The sequence below is a fragment of the Medicago sativa genome, chromosome 6 (assembly GCF_051527215.1).
Source record: "Medicago sativa cultivar Bolivia chromosome 6, Bolivia_mono, whole genome shotgun sequence".
In the NCBI taxonomy this organism is placed as follows: domain Eukaryota; kingdom Viridiplantae; phylum Streptophyta; class Magnoliopsida; order Fabales; family Fabaceae; genus Medicago; species Medicago sativa.
Window position 1 is genome coordinate 96,632,962 of NC_140754.1, and position 15,735 is coordinate 96,648,696.

Sequence of the window (15,735 nt, forward strand, 5' to 3'; positions counted from 1 at the left end):
CAATCTAAAAATAGAAATATTCCCATAATATTTATGCATTTAATCAATTAAAAATTAAAAATTAATGTATTCTAGAGTTTGGATCCTCTTATCTATTTATCAAAATAGATGAAAGACTCTAATTGAAAGGAGATAAACTTAAAAAGTTAGATAATAGGTCTTACCATTAAAAGTTTGTTTTGTAAAATTAAGGTATAAACTAGTTTATACTCCATCCGATCACTATTATAAGCAAAAGCTTATATTTTAGATTCATTGAATAATTGATGCATCTAATATATGTTATAGGTTAGGTACATCAACAATTTAATGAATTTAAAACGTGGGTTTTTACTTATATTAGTCACCGGAGCGAGTAGCTCACAAGCTAGTTTAGAGATGAAAAGCTAATTGATTGAAATTAATGTGTTAGGTAAAATTAGCTTTTGAAGTAACTTATAAAAATATAATGATATAAAAGTATATGCATGTTTAATATTTTATATATTATATATATATAAACATTTTTAACTAATATATTTATCATAAATATTTTATTTTTAACTAATATTTATTCGAAAGTATTTTTTATCTTTAAAATGATTTTTTTTTAGGAAATCTTTAAAATGATAAATGTAATAACAAAGCTCTAAATTTGTGCCGATGAGGTATTCTTGGCCTTTGTCTGTTCTAAGTGCTTTGATTAGACAACCACTTTGTTTTTCTACGAACGCTTTGAATGTCTTGAAGACATCAACATAGTAAAAAGAAAATGATTAAAAGACTCAGTTGTGGCGCCGTCAACATAGTAAAAATACCCCTCCAAAAAACATAGTAAAAATACAAAAACTACAAGTCAAATTTTTTTTGGTAAAATAGTCTAGTGGTTAAAAATTCATATTTTTTAAGTTGAATAAGTGAGGTGTTCGGGTTCAAACTTTACCTCCTGTATATAATATACGATGTCTCTATTAACTGAATTAAACTCATGATAACAAACTACATGTCAATTTTATTACAAGATAATTGTATAAAAATGGAAAAACAATGAATTTAATTGGTGTGAGAAATGGGGTGCATTATGGTGCACTAACGTGAAAAACTGAGGTACAATACTGAGGTACAATACATAAGTGATTGTAGTTACCTTGTGAAGTCCCTCTCAATTTCCCAACAGCTATGAATTCCAATATTCTTTCCTTCACATCAGTTAATCCATAATGGTCTTCATCAAGAATTTTTTGTGCCCGAGTAACATGAAAGTTCTCATCACTGGATTATGAAATTAACAGATTCAGACTCATGGTATTCATGACAGTAACTTACAAAATGCATACTTAGTTCATCCAAGAGCCTATGAAAATTATGCTTATGCATTTTAGTTGTCAACTTCTGAGGTTCTTGCTGAAACCTTGTTCTAGGGGGACTGCGTTCTCCATGAGGCATACATCGAAATCTCTAGCAATAATGATAAGAATGAAATTACATGTATACAAACCTGTATTCACCCCAAGGCAGTGCAGTCAACAAGTCCAAGTAGTTACGGGTAACACTGAATTCACTAGAACTAGCCTCCAATAGCTGTAGCTTTGCGAGTTCCTCGTCTATAACTTGTAATACATGAGGTGGGCATTTTTCTCGCTTAGGTTCAATCCTTTCCCTGAATTTACCTGAAATAAAAAGTAAAGTTAATATTATCGTAGCAACAAGTTTCGTTAGAAAGTATACTCCAGAAAAACCTATAGACTAAAGCACAAACAAAAATACAATATTAAGAGCACTTCTATACCATACCATCATTAGATGTACAATGTTGAGGTTGAACCATAAATTTAAATTAAAACATAATTATTAATTAGCAACATATATGATATATAAATTCAATTATACATTGAAATTTGAATAATTTTAACAAAAACCCCCAAAACATTACTACTGTCTACTTCTATTAATAATCAACCAAATCTCTATTATAGCAATTTCAACATTCAACAAAAATCACCCAATTTCATGAAAGGAAGTAAAATAAATCAATGAAAGAGAGGTTATTTACCTAGCACTTACCAAACAGTGTTGTTTACTTGGTTTGGAAAAGCAGAATCAGTGAATCAGGGATTTGGTGTGAAGGAAGGAGAAGAAGGAAAGCCTTGATGATGGATTGATGGTGAATCAGTGATGATGCAGAAATCGGTGATGTCGTTGCCGTGATGGAATGGATGAAGTGAAACGAGTGGAATCGGTGATGAGCAGCTGTGGAATCGGTGATGAGCAGCTGTGGAATCGGTGATGACTGATGAGCAGCGATGGAATCGGTGATTTTGATCACTGGTTGTTTGTGAATCGGTGATGAGCAGAGCAGCGGCGTTTACGTTTGAGGAAGAGGAATGAAATAATTTTTTTTTGGCTTAAACGTACTTTTGGCCTCCTATGTTTGTCATTGTAGCAATTTTGGTCTTCTAACAAAAAAAATGCAATTTTGACCCTATAATTTTGTCATGTTTAGGGAAATATGCTCTTTTGCCCCCTTATTTTACAAAAAAGTTGCAATTATGACCCCCTTTTGGGACACGTGGCGGCTTCTCAGCATAGTTGGGAAAATTAGGGGGTCAAAATTGCATTGTTTTTGTTAGGGGGCCAAAATTGCTACGGTGGCAAATATAGGGGGCCAAAAGTGCGTTTAAGCCTTTTTTTTTTATTGGGGCATAGTATAATACTAGGTATCATTACACCCAATCAAATTTCATTCAAGGTCTTTCATCACAACACGAACCGGGGAAACCAAATTAGCATCCCACTCTGACATAAAAAAATTATCATGAATACCAAACATAAAAAGATCATCTTATTCAATAACAACAATTACAAAAACCATGACAATGATTTAAGTTAGGGGAAATTACACTCACCTCCCCTGAGGTTTTCTTAAATAATACTAACACCCCCTCTAGTTTTCAACTAAACACAAACCTCCCTTAAATTTTATTAAAAGTGACAAATACCTCCCTTACAATTAACACTGTTAGTTGTCTGTTAGTTCCACTTTCATTCACCTTCAACATCCACTGTCTCTCTCCCCCACGAGCTCTGGCATTCTCTTCAACCATTTACAATTTGTGAAATACTTAACTTATACACATGAAATTATTTGGAAAGAGGTGCAGCACTTGAACCAATACTATGGTTACTCTGCTCAAACTTTTTTGCTATGTCATATGAGCCATGCAACAGAAGCTTTGTTCAAACCGCAAACCTTATATATGAATCTTTATCAATTGATACAAGAAGAAGTATATTAATAACAATATATAAAGGTAGCCAAGGATTAGGAAACCACATGAAATCCCCATAATTTAGACTTTTTTCCATTGGAACACAAAGCCAGTCCCTAAAATCCATAATGGAACGAAAGACACACAATGAGATTCAATTGATTCACATGTTTGAATTGACATATGAGGAAGAAATTGATAATAAAGATTCAAACTTTGTTGTTTTTGGATTTCCAAATTATTGTATTTGGATTTCCAAATTCTATTTTCTACCGAAGTTGTTACTAGGTTGAGTCACGACCAGGTCGCTCTCTTTAAGACGTTTCGTGGCACTACCCAAAATTGTGCAAGGTAGACTATCAACCACGCCGCCTCCAGGATAAAACAAGCCCAGCTACAACTGTGCGGTTAACTACTGCACCGTAGAAAACCGTTCGAGAATTACACCTTCAAATATGGTACTAAGACCACTCTTTAATACTGAAACCACTCAAATTAATATGGTATTATTACCATTCTATTATGGTGTTGAGACCACTCAAATATGGTGTTACCACCATTCTAATTAAATAGAAAATTATTGAAATAATTTATATACTGTTCAGATCATTCTTAATTCCGACGGGACATTAGTATTACGAAAAGGGACTATGATCTTAATAGTACTCTATATTCCGAAGGGACTATGAACTTAAGACCACTCTTAATTCCGAAGGGACATTAAACCGAAAAAGGGACTATGGTCTTAAGAACACTCTTAAAATATGGTTCAATCGATTGATCGAAGCCACTCGATACGGTACGTAACCGCTCTATTTGATACCGAAAGGGACAGAAAGGAGTAGAAGCAGAAGAAACTTGTTAACACAAGTCGGAGGGAGAAGAGAAGAAAAGAATTCCCGACAACTCAATGAAATTCTTTTCGGTGTGTGGAATGCACTGTGTGAGCTCTCTATTTATAGAGAAAATTCAGAACTAATAAGTGAGAAACTTTGGGAACAAGTAACATATTACTTTGCAATTAAGTAATTCACATATTAGATCTAGTACAAAAATATCTTAATTGAGTACTAAAATATATTAAATTTAGTACAAAAATATATTATATTATGTACCAAAATATTTTAGCAAAACTTGGGGACTAAGAAAGCACTTTCTAATAATGATTAAATTAATTATTTAATTTATCATTTCCAAATAATAAAATATATATCAATATATATTTTTCTCTAGTGCTTATGTACCCCCATTAATTAGAGATACACCCCCACTATATAAACACTACTAATGTGTGTGTTCCATCCGATGTGGGACTTCCACTTTTTTCAATTCACACAACACTAGTTCTACCCAACATGGGAATTTGTGTTTATAGTCTTTTTACTCAATTTCCACACATGTTCCAACAATCCCCCACTTGAATTTAAAAAATGGTTTCATAAATAACGTCAAAAACGTCTCCATAAGATTTGCTAGTAAACAAAGGTGTCGCCTACAACTTGAACCTTTGCATAGCGAGTAAAATTCTGATTAACAAGAGTTGCTTACAGCATTGAACTCTATCTCAGACATAGAACCCACACACAAACCTTTTCATAAGGTGTATTCTAAAAGCCCATGCGTTTATGGCCTTGCACGTGTATCCCGGTTTAACGAACGCTCTAGGTATTCTGCCCCGAATCCCATAGGAACCGGCCCTTAGTTCCACATTCGTATAGGTGAGGCTATCAAGAGTACTCCTGTAGCTATGTACTCCACTCCAAATAGAGTATAGATCTCATTAAGAGTTTCTATTATCTCATCCTTCTATCGCTGCAGGAATCATGCTTTCTTACTTTTAACATAGCATGTTCTATCACTTGTGACTTGTTATTACCCATTGAACCTATTTCTTGGGATCTCCAGTCATGTAGGTCGGGTTACCATCACTTATGACCTTTGGGCATTAGTCCCATCCTATTGGATGTGTTTAGGACTTTCTTTTTAGTAATTCCTTTCGTCAAAGGATTGACTAATTCTTTATCAGTACGTACATGATCTACTTTATCCGTTCCTTTTGAGAGTAGCTAGCTCTCTATTTCTCTATGTGTTCGTGCCTTAATAATCGCCTCTTACCATTGTGGTAACGATTCTCAATTTTGTAATAGCTGCAGACTATCACAATAAATTAACACTTCTGGAACCGGTTTTATCCACTAAGGGATTTCAACTAGCAAGTATCTTATCAACTTGCTTCTTCACTAGTTTTCTCTAGTGTTCTCATCTCAGATTCATTCCATAGTGGACTGAGTCAATATCATTTGTTTCAACAAACAACTCCTCTAGTGATGCTCAATATGCAAACACTAGTCGCTAAATATTCATCTGAAAGATGTTCTATTTTATATCTTGTACCATTTAAGTACAATATGTTACTCCTAGTGAAGTAATCCTCGAGTCATAGTCTTCTTAAGGCACCTCATGACTCTTTCTATAGCATGGCAATGCTTCTCATCCGTCTACTAGTAAACTTGCACAACAATTTCACGACATCGACAATGTCAGGTCTAATACATTCAGTGGCATACCTAAGTACTGCCAATGATGCTCACATATTCTGTTTGTCTAACTCCATCTCAAGTGTTCTTACACTTGATCATAATATATGATTGCAAGTTTACGGTGAGATAGTTACATTTCCTTAAGATCTTCTCAACTTTGTGAGATTTATCAAAAAGGTTCTCTTTTATGATCTAGTAATCTTGAAACCAAGAATTACTTCAACTTTGTCTAGGTCTTTCTTATCAATGTTGTTGATAAACAATGATTTCACATAATTCATAACATGAATCTTTAAATCAAATATGAGCAAGCCGTCTTTATAGAGACTTGTGATCGTGCAAATATTATTTGTCACTTTCATTCACTTTATACTCATTCAATAGCATTAGAATGTCAAATTTTTCATGTCATTCCTTAAGAGTTTATTTTAGACCATACAAATAATTATCTAACTTACAGACCTTGTTTTCTTGTCCATGAATCGCAAAACTTTCAGGTTGTTTCATATAGATTTCTTCTTCTAGTTCACCATAAAAAGAGGCAACTTTCACATCCATTTGGAGTACTATCGAGTTATGAACGGCGGCTAAAGGGACTAGTACTCTTATGGATATGATTTTCGTGACTGGTGAATGAATGTCGAAGAAGTCTATATTTTTCTCTTTGTCTAAAACCTTTGACTACAAGGAGAGCCTTGTATTCATCAACCGTCCCGTGAGGTTTTAGTTTCCTTTTCCAAATCCAAATACAACCGATTGGTTTTGCAACTATGAGACAAGTCAACCAAGTGTCATGTTTTGTTAGACTCTAGAAGATTCATTTCATCGTTTATTGCTTTTTGCCATAATTCAGCATCCAATGAGGATATAACTTCTTTAAGGCTTAATGAATCTTCTTCCAATGTATAAACCAAGTTCATACTCTTTAGCATTTTTAGCTTTCTTACCTCCTTGAGGTTCTATAACATCTCGTATGACGTTTTCATAACTATTTCTAATTACATGAATGTGATTAGATATAGTGCCCCCACTAGTTCTTAATTTTTTGAAGGGAATTTAGTTTACCCCCACTAGTGCCCCCACTATTCTTTAATTTACAGGGGTACTTACTTCATAGAAATCAGCATCTTTTAATTCTATGATCACTTTAACATTTAGGTCCTAAAACCTATATGCTTTGTTATTTATAACATACCTTATGAATACACATTCATAGGCTCTACTAGTGAGTTCAACTCTCTTGTGGTCCTGAAGCCAAATATAGTCCGGACAATCCCAAGTTCAAAAATAAGACAAGTTGAATTGTCTTTTCTTCAAAAATTTCTTAATTAGAATTTTTGTTCTTAGACTTGGGTACTCTATAAATTTCAATTTTCGTTATAAAAAATTGAACATTCAAGCATATCAATTTTATTTTTCCAAAGTTCACAGTCATCAATCAATATGATAAAAACATCATTTTATCATTTCTAATTTATGTGTCATCAAATTAACACATATCATAATTTATTATGTTTAGAGATTCATATTCTCTAAATTCTGATTTATATGAATTTTTGTTCATATATCTTGACTGCAATAAATAAAATTGTCATATAACGTTGGAATTAAGTCCAAGTTACTCAAGTTTAAAATTAAACACTTGTTCGTGATTAATTTTGATATGTCAAATATTAAAATCACACAACTAGTAAAATAGAAGGAGAATTTAATTTTTAACATACCATCAAAGTGCAGTCTTTTCCCACAAGAATGCATGGTACACAAGTCTCTCTTTAAGTCTGAGTCAACTCAGTCTTATTCAATAGAAATCTGAAATTCAGATTCTTTCTTATTTTTAGAGTAACTAACTTCCGAATTTTAGCTCTCCCTTAGAACTAAAATCATGTTAGTTCCCTCAACCAATTAACCAAGGGCACAATTTTAAGAATATTAAATTTGTGCATTTTTCCTTATGGTTATTCCAAGATATTGTCGAACAATTCACTAATATACCAATCGAATCCATCTAAACTAATTGCATCTCAAGAAATTATTAGCACATTACCATCCATTCTTTAATAGTCACTATTCGCTGCATATGTTGGCTTTTCAATAGCAAGAATGACTTCATACGTAAGGTTCATACTTTTATGTATTTGCCTAAAATATTTAGCAACCACAGAAGTCACATTCTTACTTAATTAATACGTATGAATGAAAAGTTAACAAGCAATGCGACATGAAATGGTTCGAACGTGGCTTCTAATATCAAATAAGATCAATATTTTTCTCCGATGGATTTTAGCGTTATTGTTTAAAAAAAAACAATAAGCACTTCGTCGTTCCAGTCAAAAGATGTAATTCTTATAACTTTATTTATCCTTAATTTATTTAGGGATAACTGAACCTTAATAAGTAACTTCTTCGGTAGACATGACAGTTCGAAACGTCTTAAAATTGTTGTTTTTGGATTTCCAAATTATTGTATTTGGATTTCCAAATTCTATTTTCTACCGAAGTTGTTACTAGGTTGAGTCACGACCAGGTCGCTCTCTTTAAGACGTTTCGTGGCACTACCCAAAATTGTGCAAGGTAGACTATCAACCACGCCGCCTCCAGGATAAAACAAGCCCAGCTACAACTGTGCGGTTAACTACTGCACCGTAGAAAACCGTTCGAGAATTACACCTTCAAATATGGTACTAAGACCACTCTTTAATACTGAAACCACTCAAATTAATATGGTATTATTACCATTCTATTATGGTGTTGAGACCACTCAAATATGGTGTTACCACCATTCTAATTAAATAGAAAATTATTGAAATAATTTATATACTGTTCAGATCATTCTTAATTCCGACGGGACATTAGTATTACGAAAAGGGACTATGATCTTAATAGTACTCTATATTCCGAAGGGACTATGAACTTAAGACCACTCTTAATTCCGAAGGGACATTAAACCGAAAAAGGGACTATGGTCTTAAGAACACTCTTAAAATATGGTTCAATCGATTGATCGAAGCCACTCGATACGGTACGTAACCGCTCTATTTGATACCGAAAGGGACAGAAAGGAGTAGAAGCAGAAGAAACTTGTTAACACAAGTCGGAGGGAGAAGAGAAGAAAAGAATTCCCGACAACTCAATGAAATTCTTTTCGGTGTGTGGAATGCACTGTGTGAGCTCTCTATTTATAGAGAAAATTCAGAACTAATAAGTGAGAAACTTTGGGAACAAGTAACATATTACTTTGCAATTAAGTAATTCACATATTAGATCTAGTACAAAAATATCTTAATTGAGTACTAAAATATATTAAATTTAGTACAAAAATATATTATATTATGTACCAAAATATTTTAGCAAAACTTGGGGACTAAGAAAGCACTTTCTAATAATGATTAAATTAATTATTTAATTTATCATTTCCAAATAATAAAATATATATCAATATATATTTTTCTCTAGTGCTTATGTACCCCCATTAATTAGAGATACACCCCCACTATATAAACACTACTAATGTGTGTGTTCCATCCGATGTGGGACTTCCACTTTTTTCAATTCACACAACACTAGTTCTACCCAACATGGGAATTTGTGTTTATAGTCTTTTTACTCAATTTCCACACATGTTCCAACAAACTTTGAAATTATTGATGAACAATCTACCCAAGAATTTGATAAGTGAACGAAAGAAAACGGAATTAAATAATCTATGCTACAAGTGCAATTTGCAATGCTACAAGTGCAATTTGCAAACGGTGAAAGAGAATTAAAGAGCACATTGGAGAGAGACCATGGTTGTGTGAATATGAATGAAAGTGGAATGTGATAACTAACAGACAACTAACGGTGTTAATTGTAAGGGAGGTATTTGTCACTTTTAATAAAATTTAAGGGAGGTTTGTGTTTAGTTGAAAACTAGAGGGGGTGTTAGTGTTGTTTAAGAAAACCTCAGGGGAGGTGAGTGTAATTTTCCCTTTAAGTTATGTCTCTATCAGAACAAATGGTAATAATCTAAGCTAAGCTTCAGAATGAGAAAATGCTAAATATAATTATTCCTACGTAACATATTCTTAATTCTTCAATATTGATGATACTAATGAGGAACAAAACAATGACAGGTAGATTGATGCAAATAAAAAAAAAACATTTTGTCATTTTGAAAGTATTGATAAATATTCCGAGAATGATGTGAAAAAAATGAATGAAGATGAAGTATTTCTAAAATAAATTTTGTAAAGTGTCAGTTACCGTTATTGTTACCGCTGATGTTACTATTCAAGGTCGTGTGGTCAATAGGTCAAATACTTTTGGTGTCTCCTACCATCTAGGCTTTTGTTGATTTTATTGTTCATTACACTTGGATAATGAGGGAAAAAGGTCATTTAAAAAAAAGTTAATCTGTTGTAAGAGAAAAATTATCGTTGGATTACATGTTTGCAATAGGAGAATTGATGCAAGAATATTCAGCAGAATTTTTTTATGTTTTATTGTTCTAGGCTTTGTGTCCGTGTCATGTGCACGTCGTGTAGTAGGTGGCCTGTCGTCGGCTATAATACACGTAATATTAATTTGTGATCATGTGTCATGTAGAATGTGGACGAGGTGCAGTCAAATGTCGACCGTTTTCCACCCGTGCATCGCACGGGCAGAACAGTAGCAAGTTTCTAATTATGGTTTGACTGTTAATTGTTTTGGTACAATACATGTTATTTCGATTTTAATTATTTGTCTGTGTGATTCAAACTGAAGCTTCAAAATATATTTGACACTGCGCCATTGTTGCACATTCGTTGTCGCTTGAGTATACTGCCGAATTTATGCTTGAAGATTTTGGTGCATTAGTCCGTAACTGTCACACCGGTTCAGTCAACCCGTGCATTGGCACGGGTTACACACTAGTTTAAAGACAAATTAGACTTAACGTGAAAGAAAAAAAATATCTACAGCCATATGAAAATGACCTTATTACAAGACATTTAATTGTACCCTGCCAGATGTAGCAAGGCAACACCAGAAATTCTTCCTATAATTAAGCTTAATTAGTGGAGTTTTATATATTTTTATGTGGCTAAGAATAAACAAACTTTCACTATTATAGCATTGACCAAAAAAATATTGCATGATGAGAAGATGAGAATTTGCCACTTTTGGCCTACACTCCACTAGCTAGCACATCCTCGTACACATAAAAACACTAGTCCCAACTCATTTCATATTTTATATAATTTTTAAATAGTTTTTATTAGGAGGATTTTTAAATAGTTTTATATAAAAGGAATGTACATAAATAATGTTGGCTACCAAGTCAACATTATACACAGGCATCGTCAAAATTCATTATTGGTATATTCACATATTTAGTATGAACTATGTTTCAGCTATGTCTTTTTTATTTAGAGGAGTGATATTTGTATAACCAATTGTTGTACAACTTGTGTGACAACCCCTTTTTCTCTCTTCTTATTGGATAAAAAGAATAGAGAGAGAATGAAGAAGAGAGAGAATAAAAACACATGTGAGTATGAGAGAGAGGGTTGTCACAACAGTTGTCAAAAATTGGTTGTACAAATATCATTTCTCTTTATTTAGTAGTCTTTGGTTTTAGTCACTTTCATGTGAGCAGGTCACTAGATCTTCTAAATCCCACTAATGTTGACAGCACCAAAGTGAGAACTTACTTTCACGTTAGTGCACCAATAATGCACCCCATTTCTCACACCAATTAAATTCATTGTTTTTCCATGTTTATATAAGGGTCTTGCTAACCAGTGCCCTGAGGACAATGGTTAAGGATTCTATAAATAAAATTGTTGTCTTGGAAATATAAGATGTTACTTTTGATCAAATAATAATTACACACCTTTTTCATGAAAACTTACTTATTTTGGATGCTTAACCAATGCCCTTAGGGCACTGGTTAGCATTCTCCTTTATATAATTATCTTATAATCAACTTGACATGTACACTCTCCGGTCACTAATATAAGCAAAAGTTAGCATTTTAGATTCATTCATTAAATGATGTATGTGGTCTATAATAAAGACTATATACATCATTAATTGAATGAATGCAAAATGTCAATTTTTGCTTATATTAGTGACCGGAGGGTGTAGTTTTTGTATTTTTATTATGTTTTCTTGAAGGAGTTTTTTTACTATGTTGACAGCACCACTAGTGAGTCTTTTAATCATTTTTACTTGAATTTTCTTTTTTTTTTTGGATTAAAGAAATTAATTTATTGTATTAGCGTCATAACATCCAATCCAATTATCCACTAGCCATGAATGATGAAAAAACTTTAATTTGTTTATATACAAAATTTTAGGATCTTCGAATTTATCAAGAGGCCAAATTTTGTAGTTGGATAGAATAATCATCTAATGATTTTGGCTTGAGACCTTTTTTGAACAATTTGGCTTGAGACCTTAATGTGTGTTTTTCTCTAAAATATCAGCACTACTAGGAAAAACAAAATTAGGGAAGGAAATTAGTGACGGAAAAAAGTAAATCTCTCACAAATTCCTTGGCGCAAAATTTAGTGACGGAATTAGAGAGGGATTTCATGTTTTCCCTCACTAAATTATCTTCACTAATTTTTGTTTTTTTAGTAGTGCAGGTTTATCTCTTCTCGATGCCAATTTTAATGGAATAGTTTGACTTTCTTTAAAAAATATGCACTACTTTCTTATTAACTACACATTTCGGTTATTATTATAAGCAAAAGTTTACATTTTAGATTTATTTAATTAATGATGTATATAATCTTTAGTGAAATGTTAAAGAGTACCTTAAAGACTTTGGTTAAGAGGATACAAATAAAAATGTTGCATTGGAAAATAGTGAAAAGTGATGAGTTTTACTTTTTAAAAGTTAAAATATTGTTGAATTCAATGTGAAGTTACTAATTTTCGTTTTGAGTAATGATATTTTGACATCCACTTGATAACAACTTTGTTGACAATCTTGTTTTTCTCACTTCTCATTGGTCAAAAACAATGGAGAGAGAAAAAGGAAGAGAGAGGTTAACAACATCATGTGAGTATGAGAGAGAAAGTTGTCAAAAAGTAGTTGTCAAAATATCATTTCTCTTTAGTTTTCTTAACAAATGCTCTCAAAACATTACTCTTTGTTAGCATAACCAATAATCTTTATTATAAACTATTTACATCATTTAATAAATAAATCTAAAATGTTGATTTTTGTTTATACTATTACGGACGGAAGGTGTATGCAAATTTATGAAGGTGCACAAAACACAAGAAATGAAATGTTGAATTGTGTTTTAGTCAAAATACCAGCCACCTTTTTGACAAAAAGAAAAATCATTCTTCTTTGTCTAAGAAATGTCTCCGACGAAAAAGATAAAGAGAGAAAGGAAAGAAAACCACACAGTTTATATATATAGGCTCCCTTCGCATCTTTGGTAGTAAACGTAACCTCTTCACATTGAAATATTTCTCCACTATAACCAACCTTAATGATAACATACGAAATTCTACTTGGTATACTTTGTCAAACCTTGACCATAGCATTAGAATATTAGAAAATATATTTAATATCATGATTTTGTTTAGGGGATTAATATCTTGATATTATATTAGAGTATGGAGTATCTCTTAATAAGGTTGCATTTTATATTACTTATTATCATTATGATTTACTTTTTATATTTATAATTGAGCCTATGTATAAATATAGATTAATATTTAGTCTTTTATATTAAGTTATTATTCAAGAATTTTGCAATATTCTATTATAACTTTAGCCTCTTCATGTTCATTCTATTATCTTTTCTAATTTATAAATTAATATTGTTAACATGGTTTGATAATCTAAATAAAAACGACAAACTAGTTTAAATTGGTAAAATTAGAAATGAAAAATTCAACCAAAAATAGTGTATTATCTTATGGGTTTGTCTAACAAGTACAATATTTCACTTGTTAAAACAACTAAAAAATATAACTTTTTATTGAAAAACAATTAGTTATTTAAAATTCTTCTATTTAATATAAAATGCACATATTCCAATACAAACTTCAATGGAGGTTGTGGTTGGTGGATGTCCTTTCTTTGGGGATCTTCAATGGAGGTTGGCTTCTTTACCTATTAGGTTTGGAGGGTTGGGTTTGTACTCAACATTAGAGGCTTCCTCATACGCTTTTGTGGCTTCTAAGGCACAGACTTGGGTGCTACAAGATCATATTTTGAGAGACAGTGGGTTATGTGGCATGAACTCGGATTTTGATAATGCTTTGGATGGTCTTCGTGGTACGATTCCAGATTTTGATGTTAGTAGTTTTACTAGCAAAGACACCGTCCCTCCTAAAGCACAACATGTTTTGGCGAGTGCTCTTTTTAGTAAAAGTGTTCAAGATATGGAAGTTAAGCTTGACATAACCACGAGACAGAAGGCAATTTTTGGATGTTTGCAAGCAGCACATGCTCAAAATTTTCTTCTAGCTATCCCGATTGATGGGTTAGGTCAGCATATGTCACCCGTGGAGTATCTTACTATCCTTAGATATGCCTTATGATTCCATTATTTCCTATTGATGAGGTGTGCCCTGTTTGTCGTAAGGCGTTCCTGGATACTTTTGGGGAGCATGTCATTCATTGTAAGGATCTTCCCGGCTTTAAGTACATACATGACCTTGTTATTGATGTACTTTTTGATATATTCAGACGTGCGGAAATATCAGTGAAGAAGGAGGCACCTGTGAACTTCCTGACTGACCCACTAGATAGAAGATCAACACTCAAGCCTGCGGATGTTATGGTGTACGGATGGGTAGGTGGAAAACATGCTTGTGTAGACTTGACTGGGGGTTCACCGCTTGTGGGATTAGGTGTTGGACCTTTTACCGTAGGACAGGAAGCCCTACAAGCCGCGTCAAGCAAAGTGGCCAAACATGAGAAAGCGTGTTCTGAAAATCAACATGCATTTATACCATTTGCTTTTGACACTTTCGGTTACCTAGCACCAGAGGCTGTTGACCTTCTACATAGAGTTTAAAAGGTCATGCATAGCAATGTCATGTCTCCTAGGTCCATGAATGTTGTGTTCACGAGGATTGGTTTTGCCATCCAAAAAGGTCTAGCGGCGCAACTTGTTGCCCGCTTGCCTTCTATTCAAGTGTAAATAATGGTTTATATATATAATTGGTTTTGAGAAAAAGAAAAAAAAAATCAGAGATTCTCACAATGACAATGGCAGTCAAGTATCAAGCTTGATTTCGGTTTTGTGCTGACCACCTGCTTTATCTATTCTTTCTACTTACTATTTTAATTTTTCTTTTAAAAAAACTATTTTAATTATAAAATGCACAAATTTTAATACAAACTTATTATTTTAATTTTTCTTTTAAAAAATCTATTTTAAACATCTTAACATGTACAAATTTGCACGTTAGATATACCCTTTTTTTTTTATATATTGAAATAGATAAGAGCCATGCAAACAAATTTGGCCAAGTGGTTATATGATGCCATCTTAACATGGGGAATCGTCTCAAATTTTGATGCTTGATAACATAGATAGTGGAGTACAAGTGACTCATTCAGTCGACATTGATATTGGGTAATTTTTAAATATCAATATGTTGTACTCATGAGGAGAGCACCAGGGGTCATATATATTGAATCAAGAACAATCATATGAGTGAGTTGAACATCACATCTTAACATAAAATTTTATGATATTGAGTTTATGAGTTCTCTCACTTATTTGTTCTTCAACCTTCATTATTTCGAACAATGTGTGACTTCTTACTCACCTCACACTTGCCACAACAATCTTTCCCTCAAACGTGAGTCATTCCATTCATTTGTTTTTGCTCCCTTTAGGCAGGATACATTTGCACTGTCATGGTCGTTGCACTCATCGGTACACACTGGTTGACCATCATTGTTGGGAAGTCTTTCGACATAAAGATTCGATCAAACCCTT